The 13347-nt window shown below is 44.8% G+C and overlaps 22 non-coding genes across 22 annotated transcripts; all 22 read right to left on the bottom strand.

The window, feature by feature from the left end:
- Nucleotides 1–343: 343 nt before the first annotated feature.
- On the bottom strand, nt 344–461 carry LOC144400711 (U5 spliceosomal RNA). The gene has a single exon (XR_013462646.1). It is a non-coding gene; the product is annotated as a U5 spliceosomal RNA (small nuclear RNA).
- A 442-nt stretch (nt 462–903) lies between these two features.
- On the bottom strand, nt 904–1067 carry LOC144400035 (U1 spliceosomal RNA). Its single transcript, XR_013461973.1, has one exon. It is a non-coding gene; the product is annotated as a U1 spliceosomal RNA (small nuclear RNA).
- Nucleotides 1068–1343: 276 nt separating this feature from the next.
- On the bottom strand, nt 1344–1534 carry LOC144400252 (U2 spliceosomal RNA). The gene has a single exon (XR_013462190.1). It is a non-coding gene; the product is annotated as a U2 spliceosomal RNA (small nuclear RNA).
- A 602-nt stretch (nt 1535–2136) lies between these two features.
- LOC144400564 (U5 spliceosomal RNA) lies at nt 2137–2251 on the bottom strand. Its single transcript, XR_013462499.1, has one exon. It is a non-coding gene; the product is annotated as a U5 spliceosomal RNA (small nuclear RNA).
- Nucleotides 2252–2693: 442 nt separating this feature from the next.
- LOC144400034 (U1 spliceosomal RNA) lies at nt 2694–2857 on the bottom strand. The gene has a single exon (XR_013461972.1). It is a non-coding gene; the product is annotated as a U1 spliceosomal RNA (small nuclear RNA).
- A 276-nt stretch (nt 2858–3133) lies between these two features.
- LOC144400364 (U2 spliceosomal RNA) lies at nt 3134–3324 on the bottom strand. The gene has a single exon (XR_013462302.1). It is a non-coding gene; the product is annotated as a U2 spliceosomal RNA (small nuclear RNA).
- A 602-nt stretch (nt 3325–3926) lies between these two features.
- On the bottom strand, nt 3927–4041 carry LOC144400563 (U5 spliceosomal RNA). Its single transcript, XR_013462498.1, has one exon. It is a non-coding gene; the product is annotated as a U5 spliceosomal RNA (small nuclear RNA).
- A 442-nt stretch (nt 4042–4483) lies between these two features.
- Nucleotides 4484–4647, bottom strand: LOC144400033 (U1 spliceosomal RNA). The gene has a single exon (XR_013461971.1). It is a non-coding gene; the product is annotated as a U1 spliceosomal RNA (small nuclear RNA).
- A 276-nt stretch (nt 4648–4923) lies between these two features.
- On the bottom strand, nt 4924–5114 carry LOC144400363 (U2 spliceosomal RNA). Its single transcript, XR_013462301.1, has one exon. It is a non-coding gene; the product is annotated as a U2 spliceosomal RNA (small nuclear RNA).
- A 602-nt stretch (nt 5115–5716) lies between these two features.
- On the bottom strand, nt 5717–5831 carry LOC144400562 (U5 spliceosomal RNA). The gene has a single exon (XR_013462497.1). It is a non-coding gene; the product is annotated as a U5 spliceosomal RNA (small nuclear RNA).
- A 442-nt stretch (nt 5832–6273) lies between these two features.
- On the bottom strand, nt 6274–6437 carry LOC144400032 (U1 spliceosomal RNA). Its single transcript, XR_013461970.1, has one exon. It is a non-coding gene; the product is annotated as a U1 spliceosomal RNA (small nuclear RNA).
- Nucleotides 6438–6713: 276 nt separating this feature from the next.
- On the bottom strand, nt 6714–6904 carry LOC144400362 (U2 spliceosomal RNA). Its single transcript, XR_013462300.1, has one exon. It is a non-coding gene; the product is annotated as a U2 spliceosomal RNA (small nuclear RNA).
- A 599-nt stretch (nt 6905–7503) lies between these two features.
- Nucleotides 7504–7621, bottom strand: LOC144400710 (U5 spliceosomal RNA). The gene has a single exon (XR_013462645.1). It is a non-coding gene; the product is annotated as a U5 spliceosomal RNA (small nuclear RNA).
- Nucleotides 7622–8063: 442 nt separating this feature from the next.
- Nucleotides 8064–8227, bottom strand: LOC144400030 (U1 spliceosomal RNA). Its single transcript, XR_013461968.1, has one exon. It is a non-coding gene; the product is annotated as a U1 spliceosomal RNA (small nuclear RNA).
- Nucleotides 8228–8503: 276 nt separating this feature from the next.
- Nucleotides 8504–8694, bottom strand: LOC144400251 (U2 spliceosomal RNA). Its single transcript, XR_013462189.1, has one exon. It is a non-coding gene; the product is annotated as a U2 spliceosomal RNA (small nuclear RNA).
- Nucleotides 8695–9296: 602 nt separating this feature from the next.
- On the bottom strand, nt 9297–9411 carry LOC144400560 (U5 spliceosomal RNA). Its single transcript, XR_013462495.1, has one exon. It is a non-coding gene; the product is annotated as a U5 spliceosomal RNA (small nuclear RNA).
- A 442-nt stretch (nt 9412–9853) lies between these two features.
- Nucleotides 9854–10017, bottom strand: LOC144400029 (U1 spliceosomal RNA). Its single transcript, XR_013461967.1, has one exon. It is a non-coding gene; the product is annotated as a U1 spliceosomal RNA (small nuclear RNA).
- Nucleotides 10018–10293: 276 nt separating this feature from the next.
- Nucleotides 10294–10484, bottom strand: LOC144400361 (U2 spliceosomal RNA). Its single transcript, XR_013462299.1, has one exon. It is a non-coding gene; the product is annotated as a U2 spliceosomal RNA (small nuclear RNA).
- Nucleotides 10485–11086: 602 nt separating this feature from the next.
- Nucleotides 11087–11201, bottom strand: LOC144400559 (U5 spliceosomal RNA). Its single transcript, XR_013462494.1, has one exon. It is a non-coding gene; the product is annotated as a U5 spliceosomal RNA (small nuclear RNA).
- Nucleotides 11202–11643: 442 nt separating this feature from the next.
- On the bottom strand, nt 11644–11807 carry LOC144400028 (U1 spliceosomal RNA). Its single transcript, XR_013461966.1, has one exon. It is a non-coding gene; the product is annotated as a U1 spliceosomal RNA (small nuclear RNA).
- A 276-nt stretch (nt 11808–12083) lies between these two features.
- LOC144400360 (U2 spliceosomal RNA) lies at nt 12084–12274 on the bottom strand. The gene has a single exon (XR_013462298.1). It is a non-coding gene; the product is annotated as a U2 spliceosomal RNA (small nuclear RNA).
- Nucleotides 12275–12876: 602 nt separating this feature from the next.
- On the bottom strand, nt 12877–12991 carry LOC144400558 (U5 spliceosomal RNA). Its single transcript, XR_013462493.1, has one exon. It is a non-coding gene; the product is annotated as a U5 spliceosomal RNA (small nuclear RNA).
- Between the last annotated feature and the right edge of the window lie 356 nt (nt 12992–13347).

Genomic DNA, 13347 nt, shown 5'->3' with positions numbered 1-13347 from the left:
GAAAATCTTGTTGATTTCACAATGGATTCAGACAGAGATTTGAGACTTGCTGCAAGGCTCCACTAGTGACTCCAGTGATGATTCCTGCTGAAAATCTTGTTGATTTCACAATGAATTCAGACAGTGATTTGCTGATTTGAGACGTGCTCCACCGGAGACTCCAGTAAAGTGACCATTAATCCCTGTAAAATCCTGCTGAAATCTGGTTGATTTCACTTTGGATTCAGACAGTGATTTGAGACTTGCTGCACTAGTGACTCCAGTGATAAGTAAACACAACTTTGTTTGTGCTCCATTGTCAGGAGCCTCTGTCCAACTACTTTTCTTTTCACACAAGTACATGAGGCTCAGTCAATTGGCAGAGCCTGCCAAAAATATGGTCAACTCATTGTTGTTCCTCTCCACGGAAGTCTTTAGTAAAAGGCGAAAGACTTATGCGTATTGAAGAGAAACCAAAGTCAGTTGCGGAATCAGGTGGCAGGCAGCCTTATATCCCAGTCGCAACAGTGATCCCTCTTGTGGTTGGGACTGGTTGAGCTGCGGTTGTCCAATGCCAAACCCATTCCCCAGCACCAGCCATCAAAAACTCATTGATTTGTTTACAAGCAAAAGTGTAAAGTCCTGCTGAAATGTGCTTGATTTCACTTTGGATTCAGACAGTGATTTGCTGATTTGAGACGTGCTCCACTGGAGACTCCAGCGCAGTGATGATTAATGCTGAAATCTGGTTGATTTCACTTTGGATTCAGACAGTGATTTGCTGATTGTAGACTCCCTCCACCGGAGACTCCAGTGCAGTGGTGATTAATCCGTGTAAAATCCTGCTGAAATGTGGTTGATTTCACTAGGGATTCAGACAGTGATGATTAAACGGGACACCTGGTTTTTCTTTGACTTCAATATCAGGGGAGAGCGCGAACGCAGTCCCCCACTACCACAAATTATGCAGTCGAGATTCCCACATTTGGGGAATTCGCAGTGGTCAGCACAGTCGCAGTGCAATGACTGAGCCTCGCCCTGGGTGAACCACCTTCTTGATCATGGTATCTCCCCTGCCAGGTAAGTATGAGTTGGTGGTGACAGAGGCAGGGACGGTATTCCCAGTCACAGCATTTGTGGTGACGGTTCGCAGATGGCACCGTCCTCACAGATCGGTGAAGTTAAAATCAGTGATTTGAGACTTGCAAAACAAAGGCACTATTGATGAGTAAGCATAAGTCACTTGCCAAAAGCCTCAGTCTTAAAAACTATGTGGAGGTGAGACTTGTTTTACTCAAAGCAGAAATCATTTCCAACACCACACCACTGATTCAGGTTACCATTTCTTTTATTTTCCACAATTTAAAGGGTGCACCGTTCCCGGAGGTGCTGCAATACCGGGTCGATGCTTGGAGTGAACGGAGCAAGCCCCTTTTTCATCTCCCAGAGCTAAAAATCGGCTTAATATGTAGTCCTCGTATAGAGGACATATCAGATATTAAACTGATAAGAACAGATACTACACTTGATCTTAGCCAAAAGGCCGAGAAGCGATAACACCAAACTGTTTGTTTGCAGACCCAACGTACCAGCACATATCTCAATTGTCGCGGTGCGGTTCTTTCAACTGGGCGTAGCAGTCGCTTGCTACTTAACAACCCACTCCCCACGCTGCCCCCGTCCTCAAAAAAGCTAAAATCATTGATTTGTTTACAAGCAAAAGTGTAAACTCCTGCTGAAATCTGGTTGATTTCACTGTTGTTTCAGACACTAGAGACTCCAGTGATGATTAATCACTGTAAAGTCCTGCTGAAAATCTTGTTGATTTCACAATGGATTCAGACAGAGATTTGAGACTTGCTGCAAGGCTCCACTAGTGACTCCAGTGATGATTCCTGCTGAAAATCTTGTTGATTTCACAATGAATTCAGACAGTGATTTGCTGATTTGAGACGTGCTCCACCGGAGACTCCAGTAAAGTGACCATTAATCCCTGTAAAATCCTGCTGAAATCTGGTTGATTTCACTTTGGATTCAGACAGTGATTTGAGACTTGCTGCACTAGTGACTCCAGTGATAAGTAAACACAACTTTGTTTGTGCTCCATTGTCAGGAGCCTCTGTCCAACTACTTTTCTTTTCACACAAGTACATGAGGCTCAGCCAATTGGCAGAGCCTGCCAAAAATATGGTCAACTCATTGTTGTTCCTCTCCACGGAAGTCTTTAGTAAAAGGCGAAAGACTTATGCGTATTGAAGAGAAACCAAAGTCAGTTGCGGAATCAGGTGGCAGGCAGCCTTATATCCCAGTCGCAACAGTGATCCCTCTTGTGGTTGGGACTGGTTGAGCTGCGGTTGTCCAATGCCAAACCCATTCCCCAGCACCAGCCATCAAAAACTCATTGATTTGTTTACAAGCAAAAGTGTAAAGTCCTGCTGAAATGTGCTTGATTTCACTTTGGATTCAGACAGTGATTTGCTGATTTGAGACGTGCTCCACTGGAGACTCCAGCGCAGTGATGATTAATGCTGAAATCTGGTTGATTTCACTTTGGATTCAGACAGTGATTTGCTGATTGTAGACTCCCTCCACCGGAGACTCCAGTGCAGTGGTGATTAATCCGTGTAAAATCCTGCTGAAATGTGGTTGATTTCACTAGGGATTCAGACAGTGATGATTAAACGGGACACCTGGTTTTTCTTTGACTTCAATATCAGGGGAGAGCGCGAACGCAGTCCCCCACTACCACAAATTATGCAGTCGAGATTCCCACATTTGGGGAATTCGCAGTGGTCAGCACAGTCGCAGTGCAATGACTGAGCCTCGCCCTGGGTGAACCACCTTCTTGATCATGGTATCTCCCCTGCCAGGTAAGTATGAGTTGGTGGTGACAGAGGCAGGGACGGTATTCCCAGTCACAGCATTTGTGGTGACGGTTCGCAGATGGCACCGTCCTCACAGATCGGTGAAGTTAAAATCAGTGATTTGAGACTTGCAAAACAAAGGCACTATTGATGAGTAAGCATAAGTCACTTGCCAAAAGCCTCAGTCTTAAAAACTATGTGGAGGTGAGACTTGTTTTACTCAAAGCAGAAATCATTTCCAACACCACACCACTGATTCAGGTTACCCTTTCTTTTATTTTCCACAATTTAAAGGGTGCACCGTTCCCGGAGGTGCTGCAATACCGGGCCGATGCTTGGAGTGAACGGAGCAAGCCCCTTTTTCATCTCCCAGAGCTAAAAATCGGCTTAATATGTAGTCCTCGTATAGAGGACATATCAGATATTAAACTGATAAGAACAGATACTACACTTGATCTTAGCCAAAAGGCCGAGAAGCGATAACACCAAACTGTTTGTTTGCAGACCCAACGTACCAGCACATATCTCAATTGTCGCGGTGCGGTTCTTTCAACTGGGCGTAGCAGTCGCTTGCTACTTAACAACCCACTCCCCACGCTGCCCCCGTCCTCAAAAAAGCTAAAATCATTGATTTGTTTACAAGCAAAAGTGTAAACTCCTGCTGAAATCTGGTTGATTTCACTGTTGTTTCAGACACTAGAGACTCCAGTGATGATTAATCACTGTAAAGTCCTGCTGAAAATCTTGTTGATTTCACAATGGATTCAGACAGAGATTTGAGACTTGCTGCAAGGCTCCACTAGTGACTCCAGTGATGATTCCTGCTGAAAATCTTGTTGATTTCACAATGAATTCAGACAGTGATTTGCTGATTTGAGACGTGCTCCACCGGAGACTCCAGTAAAGTGACCATTAATCCCTGTAAAATCCTGCTGAAATCTGGTTGATTTCACTTTGGATTCAGACAGTGATTTGAGACTTGCTGCACTAGTGACTCCAGTGATAAGTAAACACAACTTTGTTTGTGCTCCATTGTCAGGAGCCTCTGTCCAACTACTTTTCTTTTCACACAAGTACATGAGGCTCAGCCAATTGGCAGAGCCTGCCAAAAATATGGTCAACTCATTGTTGTTCCTCTCCACGGAAGTCTTTAGTAAAAGGCGAAAGACTTATGCGTATTGAAGAGAAACCAAAGTCAGTTGCGGAATCAGGTGGCAGGCAGCCTTATATCCCAGTCGCAACAGTGATCCCTCTTGTGGTTGGGACTGGTTGAGCTGCGGTTGTCCAATGCCAAACCCATTCCCCAGCACCAGCCATCAAAAACTCATTGATTTGTTTACAAGCAAAAGTGTAAAGTCCTGCTGAAATGTGCTTGATTTCACTTTGGATTCAGACAGTGATTTGCTGATTTGAGACGTGCTCCACTGGAGACTCCAGCGCAGTGATGATTAATGCTGAAATCTGGTTGATTTCACTTTGGATTCAGACAGTGATTTGCTGATTGTAGACTCCCTCCACCGGAGACTCCAGTGCAGTGGTGATTAATCCGTGTAAAATCCTGCTGAAATGTGGTTGATTTCACTAGGGATTCAGACAGTGATGATTAAACGGGACACCTGGTTTTTCTTTGACTTCAATATCAGGGGAGAGCGCGAACGCAGTCCCCCACTACCACAAATTATGCAGTCGAGATTCCCACATTTGGGGAATTCGCAGTGGTCAGCACAGTCGCAGTGCAATGACTGAGCCTCGCCCTGGGTGAACCACCTTCTTGATCATGGTATCTCCCCTGCCAGGTAAGTATGAGTTGGTGGTGACAGAGGCAGGGACGGTATTCCCAGTCACAGCATTTGTGGTGACGGTTCGCAGATGGCACCGTCCTCACAGATCGGTGAAGTTAAAATCAGTGATTTGAGACTTGCAAAACAAAGGCACTATTGATGAGTAAGCATAAGTCACTTGCCAAAAGCCTCAGTCTTAAAAACTATGTGGAGGTGAGACTTGTTTTACTCAAAGCAGAAATCATTTCCAACACCACACCACTGATTCAGGTTACCCTTTCTTTTATTTTCCACAATTTAAAGGGTGCACCGTTCCCGGAGGTGCTGCAATACCGGGCCGATGCTTGGAGTGAACGGAGCAAGCCCCTTTTTCATCTCCCAGAGCTAAAAATCGGCTTAATATGTAGTCCTCGTATAGAGGACATATCAGATATTAAACTGATAAGAACAGATACTACACTTGATCTTAGCCAAAAGGCCGAGAAGCGATAACACCAAACTGTTTGTTTGCAGACCCAACGTACCAGCACATATCTCAATTGTCGCGGTGCGGTTCTTTCAACTGGGCGTAGCAGTCGCTTGCTACTTAACAACCCACTCCCCACGCTGCCCCCGTCCTCAAAAAAGCTAAAATCATTGATTTGTTTACAAGCAAAAGTGTAAACTCCTGCTGAAATCTGGTTGATTTCACTGTTGTTTCAGACACTAGAGACTCCAGTGATGATTAATCACTGTAAAGTCCTGCTGAAAATCTTGTTGATTTCACAATGGATTCAGACAGAGATTTGAGACTTGCTGCAAGGCTCCACTAGTGACTCCAGTGATGATTCCTGCTGAAAATCTTGTTGATTTCACAATGAATTCAGACAGTGATTTGCTGATTTGAGACGTGCTCCACCGGAGACTCCAGTAAAGTGACCATTAATCCCTGTAAAATCCTGCTGAAATCTGGTTGATTTCACTTTGGATTCAGACAGTGATTTGAGACTTGCTGCACTAGTGACTCCAGTGATAAGTAAACACAACTTTGTTTGTGCTCCATTGTCAGGAGCCTCTGTCCAACTACTTTTCTTTTCACACAAGTACATGAGGCTCAGCCAATTGGCAGAGCCTGCCAAAAATATGGTCAACTCATTGTTGTTCCTCTCCACGGAAGTCTTTAGTAAAAGGCGAAAGACTTATGCGTATTGAAGAGAAACCAAAGTCAGTTGCGGAATCAGGTGACAGGCAGCCTTATATCCCAGTCGCAACAGTGATCCCTCTTGTGGTTGGGACTGGTTGAGCTGCGGTTGTCCAATGCCAAACCCATTCCCCAGCACCAGCCATCAAAAACTCATTGATTTGTTTACAAGCAAAAGTGTAAAGTCCTGCTGAAATGTGCTTGATTTCACTTTGGATTCAGACAGTGATTTGCTGATTTGAGACGTGCTCCACTGGAGACTCCAGCGCAGTGATGATTAATGCTGAAATCTGGTTGATTTCACTTTGGATTCAGACAGTGATTTGCTGATTGTAGACTCCCTCCACCGGAGACTCCAGTGCAGTGGTGATTAATCCGTGTAAAATCCTGCTGAAATGTGGTTGATTTCACTAGGGATTCAGACAGTGATGATTAAACGGGACACCTGGTTTTTCTTTGACTTCAATATCAGGGGAGAGCGCGAACGCAGTCCCCCACTACCACAAATTATGCAGTCGAGATTCCCACATTTGGGGAATTCGCAGTGGTCAGCACAGTCGCAGTGCAATGACTGAGCCTCGCCCTGGGTGAACCACCTTCTTGATCATGGTATCTCCCCTGCCAGGTAAGTATGAGTTGGTGGTGACAGAGGCAGGGACGGTATTCCCAGTCACAGCATTTGTGGTGACGGTTCGCAGATGGCACCGTCCTCACAGATCGGTGAAGTTAAAATCAGTGATTTGAGACTTGCAAAACAAAGGCACTATTGATGAGTAAGCATAAGTCACTTGCCAAAAGCCTCAGTCTTAAAAACTATGTGGAGGTGAGACTTGTTTTACTCAAAGCAGAAATCATTTCCAACACCACACCACTGATTCAGGTTACCCTTTCTTTTATTTTCCACAATTTAAAGGGTGCACCGTTCCCGGAGGTGCTGCAATACCGGGCCGATGCTTGGAGTGAACGGAGCAAGCCCCTTTTTCATCTCCCAGAGCTAAAAATCGGCTTAATATGTAGTCCTCGTATAGAGGACATATCAGATATTAAACTGATAAGAACAGATACTACACTTGATCTTAGCCAAAAGGCCGAGAAGCGATAACACCAAACTGTTTGTTTGCAGACCCAACGTACCAGCACATATCTCAATTGTCGCGGTGCGGTTCTTTCAACTGGGCGTAGCAGTCGCTTGCTACTTAACAACCCACTCCCCACGCTGCCCCCGTCCTCAAAAAAGCTAAAATCATTGATTTGTTTACAAGCAAAAGTGTAAACTCCTGCTGAAATCTGGTTGATTTCACTGTTGTTTCAGACACTAGAGACTCCAGTGATGATTAATCACTGTAAAGTCCTGCTGAAAATCTTGTTGATTTCACAATGGATTCAGACAGAGATTTGAGACTTGCTGCAAGGCTCCACTAGTGACTCCAGTGATGATTCCTGCTGAAAATCTTGTTGATTTCACAATGAATTCAGACAGTGATTTGCTGATTTGAGACGTGCTCCACCGGAGACTCCAGTAAAGTGACCATTAATCCCTGTAAAATCCTGCTGAAATCTGGTTGATTTCACTTTGGATTCAGACAGTGATTTGAGACTTGCTGCACTAGTGACTCCAGTGATAAGTAAACACAACTTTGTTTGTGCTCCATTGTCAGGAGCCTCTGTCCAACTACTTTTCTTTTCACACAAGTACATGAGGCTCAGTCAATTGGCAGAGCCTGCCAAAAATATGGTCAACTCATTGTTGTTCCTCTCCACGGAAGTCTTTAGTAAAAGGCGAAAGACTTATGCGTATTGAAGAGAAACCAAAGTCAGTTGCGGAATCAGGTGGCAGGCAGCCTTATATCCCAGTCGCAACAGTGATCCCTCTTGTGGTTGGGACTGGTTGAGCTGCGGTTGTCCAATGCCAAACCCATTCCCCAGCACCAGCCATCAAAAACTCATTGATTTGTTTACAAGCAAAAGTGTAAAGTCCTGCTGAAATGTGCTTGATTTCACTTTGGATTCAGACAGTGATTTGCTGATTTGAGACGTGCTCCACTGGAGACTCCAGCGCAGTGATGATTAATGCTGAAATCTGGTTGATTTCACTTTGGATTCAGACAGTGATTTGCTGATTGTAGACTCCCTCCACCGGAGACTCCAGTGCAGTGGTGATTAATCCGTGTAAAATCCTGCTGAAATGTGGTTGATTTCACTAGGGATTCAGACAGTGATGATTAAACGGGACACCTGGTTTTTCTTTGACTTCAATATCAGGGGAGAGCGCGAACGCAGTCCCCCACTACCACAAATTATGCAGTCGAGATTCCCACATTTGGGGAATTCGCAGTGGTCAGCACAGTCGCAGTGCAATGACTGAGCCTCGCCCTGGGTGAACCACCTTCTTGATCATGGTATCTCCCCTGCCAGGTAAGTATGAGTTGGTGGTGACAGAGGCAGGGACGGTATTCCCAGTCACAGCATTTGTGGTGACGGTTCGCAGATGGCACCGTCCTCACAGATCGGTGAAGTTAAAATCAGTGATTTGAGACTTGCAAAACAAAGGCACTATTGATGAGTAAGCATAAGTCACTTGCCAAAAGCCTCAGTCTTAAAAACTATGTGGAGGTGAGACTTGTTTTACTCAAAGCAGAAATCATTTCCAACACCACACCACTGATTCAGGTTACCATTTCTTTTATTTTCCACAATTTAAAGGGTGCACCGTTCCCGGAGGTGCTGCAATACCGGGTCGATGCTTGGAGTGAACGGAGCAAGCCCCTTTTTCATCTCCCAGAGCTAAAAATCGGCTTAATATGTAGTCCTCGTATAGAGGACATATCAGATATTAAACTGATAAGAACAGATACTACACTTGATCTTAGCCAAAAGGCCGAGAAGCGATAACACCAAACTGTTTGTTTGCAGACCCAACGTACCAGCACATATCTCAATTGTCGCGGTGCGGTTCTTTCAACTGGGCGTAGCAGTCGCTTGCTACTTAACAACCCACTCCCCACGCTGCCCCCGTCCTCAAAAAAGCTAAAATCATTGATTTGTTTACAAGCAAAAGTGTAAACTCCTGCTGAAATCTGGTTGATTTCACTGTTGTTTCAGACACTAGAGACTCCAGTGATGATTAATCACTGTAAAGTCCTGCTGAAAATCTTGTTGATTTCACAATGGATTCAGACAGAGATTTGAGACTTGCTGCAAGGCTCCACTAGTGACTCCAGTGATGATTCCTGCTGAAAATCTTGTTGATTTCACAATGAATTCAGACAGTGATTTGCTGATTTGAGACGTGCTCCACCGGAGACTCCAGTAAAGTGACCATTAATCCCTGTAAAATCCTGCTGAAATCTGGTTGATTTCACTTTGGATTCAGACAGTGATTTGAGACTTGCTGCACTAGTGACTCCAGTGATAAGTAAACACAACTTTGTTTGTGCTCCATTGTCAGGAGCCTCTGTCCAACTACTTTTCTTTTCACACAAGTACATGAGGCTCAGCCAATTGGCAGAGCCTGCCAAAAATATGGTCAACTCATTGTTGTTCCTCTCCACGGAAGTCTTTAGTAAAAGGCGAAAGACTTATGCGTATTGAAGAGAAACCAAAGTCAGTTGCGGAATCAGGTGGCAGGCAGCCTTATATCCCAGTCGCAACAGTGATCCCTCTTGTGGTTGGGACTGGTTGAGCTGCGGTTGTCCAATGCCAAACCCATTCCCCAGCACCAGCCATCAAAAACTCATTGATTTGTTTACAAGCAAAAGTGTAAAGTCCTGCTGAAATGTGCTTGATTTCACTTTGGATTCAGACAGTGATTTGCTGATTTGAGACGTGCTCCACTGGAGACTCCAGCGCAGTGATGATTAATGCTGAAATCTGGTTGATTTCACTTTGGATTCAGACAGTGATTTGCTGATTGTAGACTCCCTCCACCGGAGACTCCAGTGCAGTGGTGATTAATCCGTGTAAAATCCTGCTGAAATGTGGTTGATTTCACTAGGGATTCAGACAGTGATGATTAAACGGGACACCTGGTTTTTCTTTGACTTCAATATCAGGGGAGAGCGCGAACGCAGTCCCCCACTACCACAAATTATGCAGTCGAGATTCCCACATTTGGGGAATTCGCAGTGGTCAGCACAGTCGCAGTGCAATGACTGAGCCTCGCCCTGGGTGAACCACCTTCTTGATCATGGTATCTCCCCTGCCAGGTAAGTATGAGTTGGTGGTGACAGAGGCAGGGACGGTATTCCCAGTCACAGCATTTGTGGTGACGGTTCGCAGATGGCACCGTCCTCACAGATCGGTGAAGTTAAAATCAGTGATTTGAGACTTGCAAAACAAAGGCACTATTGATGAGTAAGCATAAGTCACTTGCCAAAAGCCTCAGTCTTAAAAACTATGTGGAGGTGAGACTTGTTTTACTCAAAGCAGAAATCATTTCCAACACCACACCACTGATTCAGGTTACCCTTTCTTTTATTTTCCACAATTTAAAGGGTGCACCGTTCCCGGAGGTGCTGCAATACCGGGCCGATGCTTGGAGTGAACGGAGCAAGCCCCTTTTTCATCTCCCAGAGCTAAAAATCGGCTTAATATGTAGTCCTCGTATAGAGGACATATCAGATATTAAACTGATAAGAACAGATACTACACTTGATCTTAGCCAAAAGGCCGAGAAGCGATAACACCAAACTGTTTGTTTGCAGACCCAACGTACCAGCACATATCTCAATTGTCGCGGTGCGGTTCTTTCAACTGGGCGTAGCAGTCGCTTGCTACTTAACAACCCACTCCCCACGCTGCCCCCGTCCTCAAAAAAGCTAAAATCATTGATTTGTTTACAAGCAAAAGTGTAAACTCCTGCTGAAATCTGGTTGATTTCACTGTTGTTTCAGACACTAGAGACTCCAGTGATGATTAATCACTGTAAAGTCCTGCTGAAAATCTTGTTGATTTCACAATGGATTCAGACAGAGATTTGAGACTTGCTGCAAGGCTCCACTAGTGACTCCAGTGATGATTCCTGCTGAAAATCTTGTTGATTTCACAATGAATTCAGACAGTGATTTGCTGATTTGAGACGTGCTCCACCGGAGACTCCAGTAAAGTGACCATTAATCCCTGTAAAATCCTGCTGAAATCTGGTTGATTTCACTTTGGATTCAGACAGTGATTTGAGACTTGCTGCACTAGTGACTCCAGTGATAAGTAAACACAACTTTGTTTGTGCTCCATTGTCAGGAGCCTCTGTCCAACTACTTTTCTTTTCACACAAGTACATGAGGCTCAGCCAATTGGCAGAGCCTGCCAAAAATATGGTCAACTCATTGTTGTTCCTCTCCACGGAAGTCTTTAGTAAAAGGCGAAAGACTTATGCGTATTGAAGAGAAACCAAAGTCAGTTGCGGAATCAGGTGGCAGGCAGCCTTATATCCCAGTCGCAACAGTGATCCCTCTTGTGGTTGGGACTGGTTGAGCTGCGGTTGTCCAATGCCAAACCCATTCCCCAGCACCAGCCATCAAAAACTCATTGATTTGTTTACAAGCAAAAGTGTAAAGTCCTGCTGAAATGTGCTTGATTTCACTTTGGATTCAGACAGTGATTTGCTGATTTGAGACGTGCTCCACTGGAGACTCCAGCGCAGTGATGATTAATGCTGAAATCTGGTTGATTTCACTTTGGATTCAGACAGTGATTTGCTGATTGTAGACTCCCTCCACCGGAGACTCCAGTGCAGTGGTGATTAATCCGTGTAAAATCCTGCTGAAATGTGGTTGATTTCACTAGGGATTCAGACAGTGATGATTAAACGGGACACCTGGTTTTTCTTTGACTTCAATATCAGGGGAGAGCGCGAACGCAGTCCCCCACTACCACAAATTATGCAGTCGAGATTCCCACATTTGGGGAATTCGCAGTGGTCAGCACAGTCGCAGTGCAATGACTGAGCCTCGCCCTGGGTGAACCACCTTCTTGATCATGGTATCTCCCCTGCCAGGTAAGTATGAGTTGGTGGTGACAGAGGCAGGGACGGTATTCCCAGTCACAGCATTTGTGGTGACGGTTCGCAGATGGCACCGTCCTCACAGATCGGTGAAGTTAAAATCAGTGATTTGAGACTTGCAAAACAAAGGCACTATTGATGAGTAAGCATAAGTCACTTGCCAAAAGCCTCAGTCTTAAAAACTATGTGGAGGTGAGACTTGTTTTACTCAAAGCAGAAATCATTTCCAACACCACACCACTGATTCAGGTTACCCTTTCTTTTATTTTCCACAATTTAAAGGGTGCACCGTTCCCGGAGGTGCTGCAATACCGGGCCGATGCTTGGAGTGAACGGAGCAAGCCCCTTTTTCATCTCCCAGAGCTAAAAATCGGCTTAATATGTAGTCCTCGTATAGAGGACATATCAGATATTAAACTGATAAGAACAGATACTACACTTGATCTTAGCCAAAAGGCCGAGAAGCGATAACACCAAACTGTTTGTTTGCAGACCCAACGTACCAGCACATATCTCAATTGTCGCGGTGCGGTTCTTTCAACTGGGCGTAGCAGTCGCTTGCTACTTAACAACCCACTCCCCACGCTGCCCCCGTCCTCAAAAAAGCTAAAATCATTGATTTGTTTACAAGCAAAAGTGTAAACTCCTGCTGAAATCTGGTTGATTTCACTGTTGTTTCAGACACTAGAGACTCCAGTGATGATTAATCACTGTAAAGTCCTGCTGAAAATCTTGTTGATTTCACAATGGATTCAGACAGAGATTTGAGACTTGCTGCAAGGCTCCACTAGTGACTCCAGTGATGATTCCTGCTGAAAATCTTGTTGATTTCACAATGAATTCAGACAGTGATTTGCTGATTTGAGACGTGCTCCACCGGAGACTCCAGTAAAGTGACCATTAATCCCTGTAAAATCCTGCTGAAATCTGGTTGATTTCACTTTGGATTCAGACAGTGATTTGAGACTTGCTGCACTAGTGACTCCAGTGATAAGTAAACACAACTTTGTTTGTGCTCCATTGTCAGGAGCCTCTGTCCAACTACTTTTCTTTTCACACAAGTACATGAGGCTCAGCCAATTGGCAGAGCCTGCCAAAAATATGGTCAACTCATTGTTGTTCCTCTCCACGGAAGTCTTTAGTAAAAGGCGAAAGACTTATGCGTATTGAAGAGAAACCAAAGTCAGTTGCGGAATCAGGTGACAGGCAGCCTTATATCCCAGTCGCAACAGTGATCCCTCTTGTGGTTGGGACTGGTTGAGCTGCGGTTGTCCAATGCCAAACCCATTCCCCAGCACCAGCCATCAAAAACTCATTGATTTGTTTACAAGCAAAAGTGTAAAGTCCTGCTGAAATGTGCTTGATTTCACTTTGGATTCAGACAGTGATTTGCTGATTTGAGACGTGCTCCACTGGAGACTCCAGCGCAGTGATGATTAATGCTGAAATCTGGTTGATTTCACTTTGGATTCAGACAGTGATTTGCTGATTGTAGACTCCCTCCACCGGAGACTCCAGTGCAGTGGTGATTAATCCGTGTAA

Source organism: Gasterosteus aculeatus, chromosome 2, assembly GCF_964276395.1.
Source record: "Gasterosteus aculeatus chromosome 2, fGasAcu3.hap1.1, whole genome shotgun sequence".
NCBI lineage: Eukaryota > Metazoa > Chordata > Actinopteri > Perciformes > Gasterosteidae > Gasterosteus > Gasterosteus aculeatus.
This window is presented reverse-complemented; position numbering and strand designations above follow the sequence as displayed.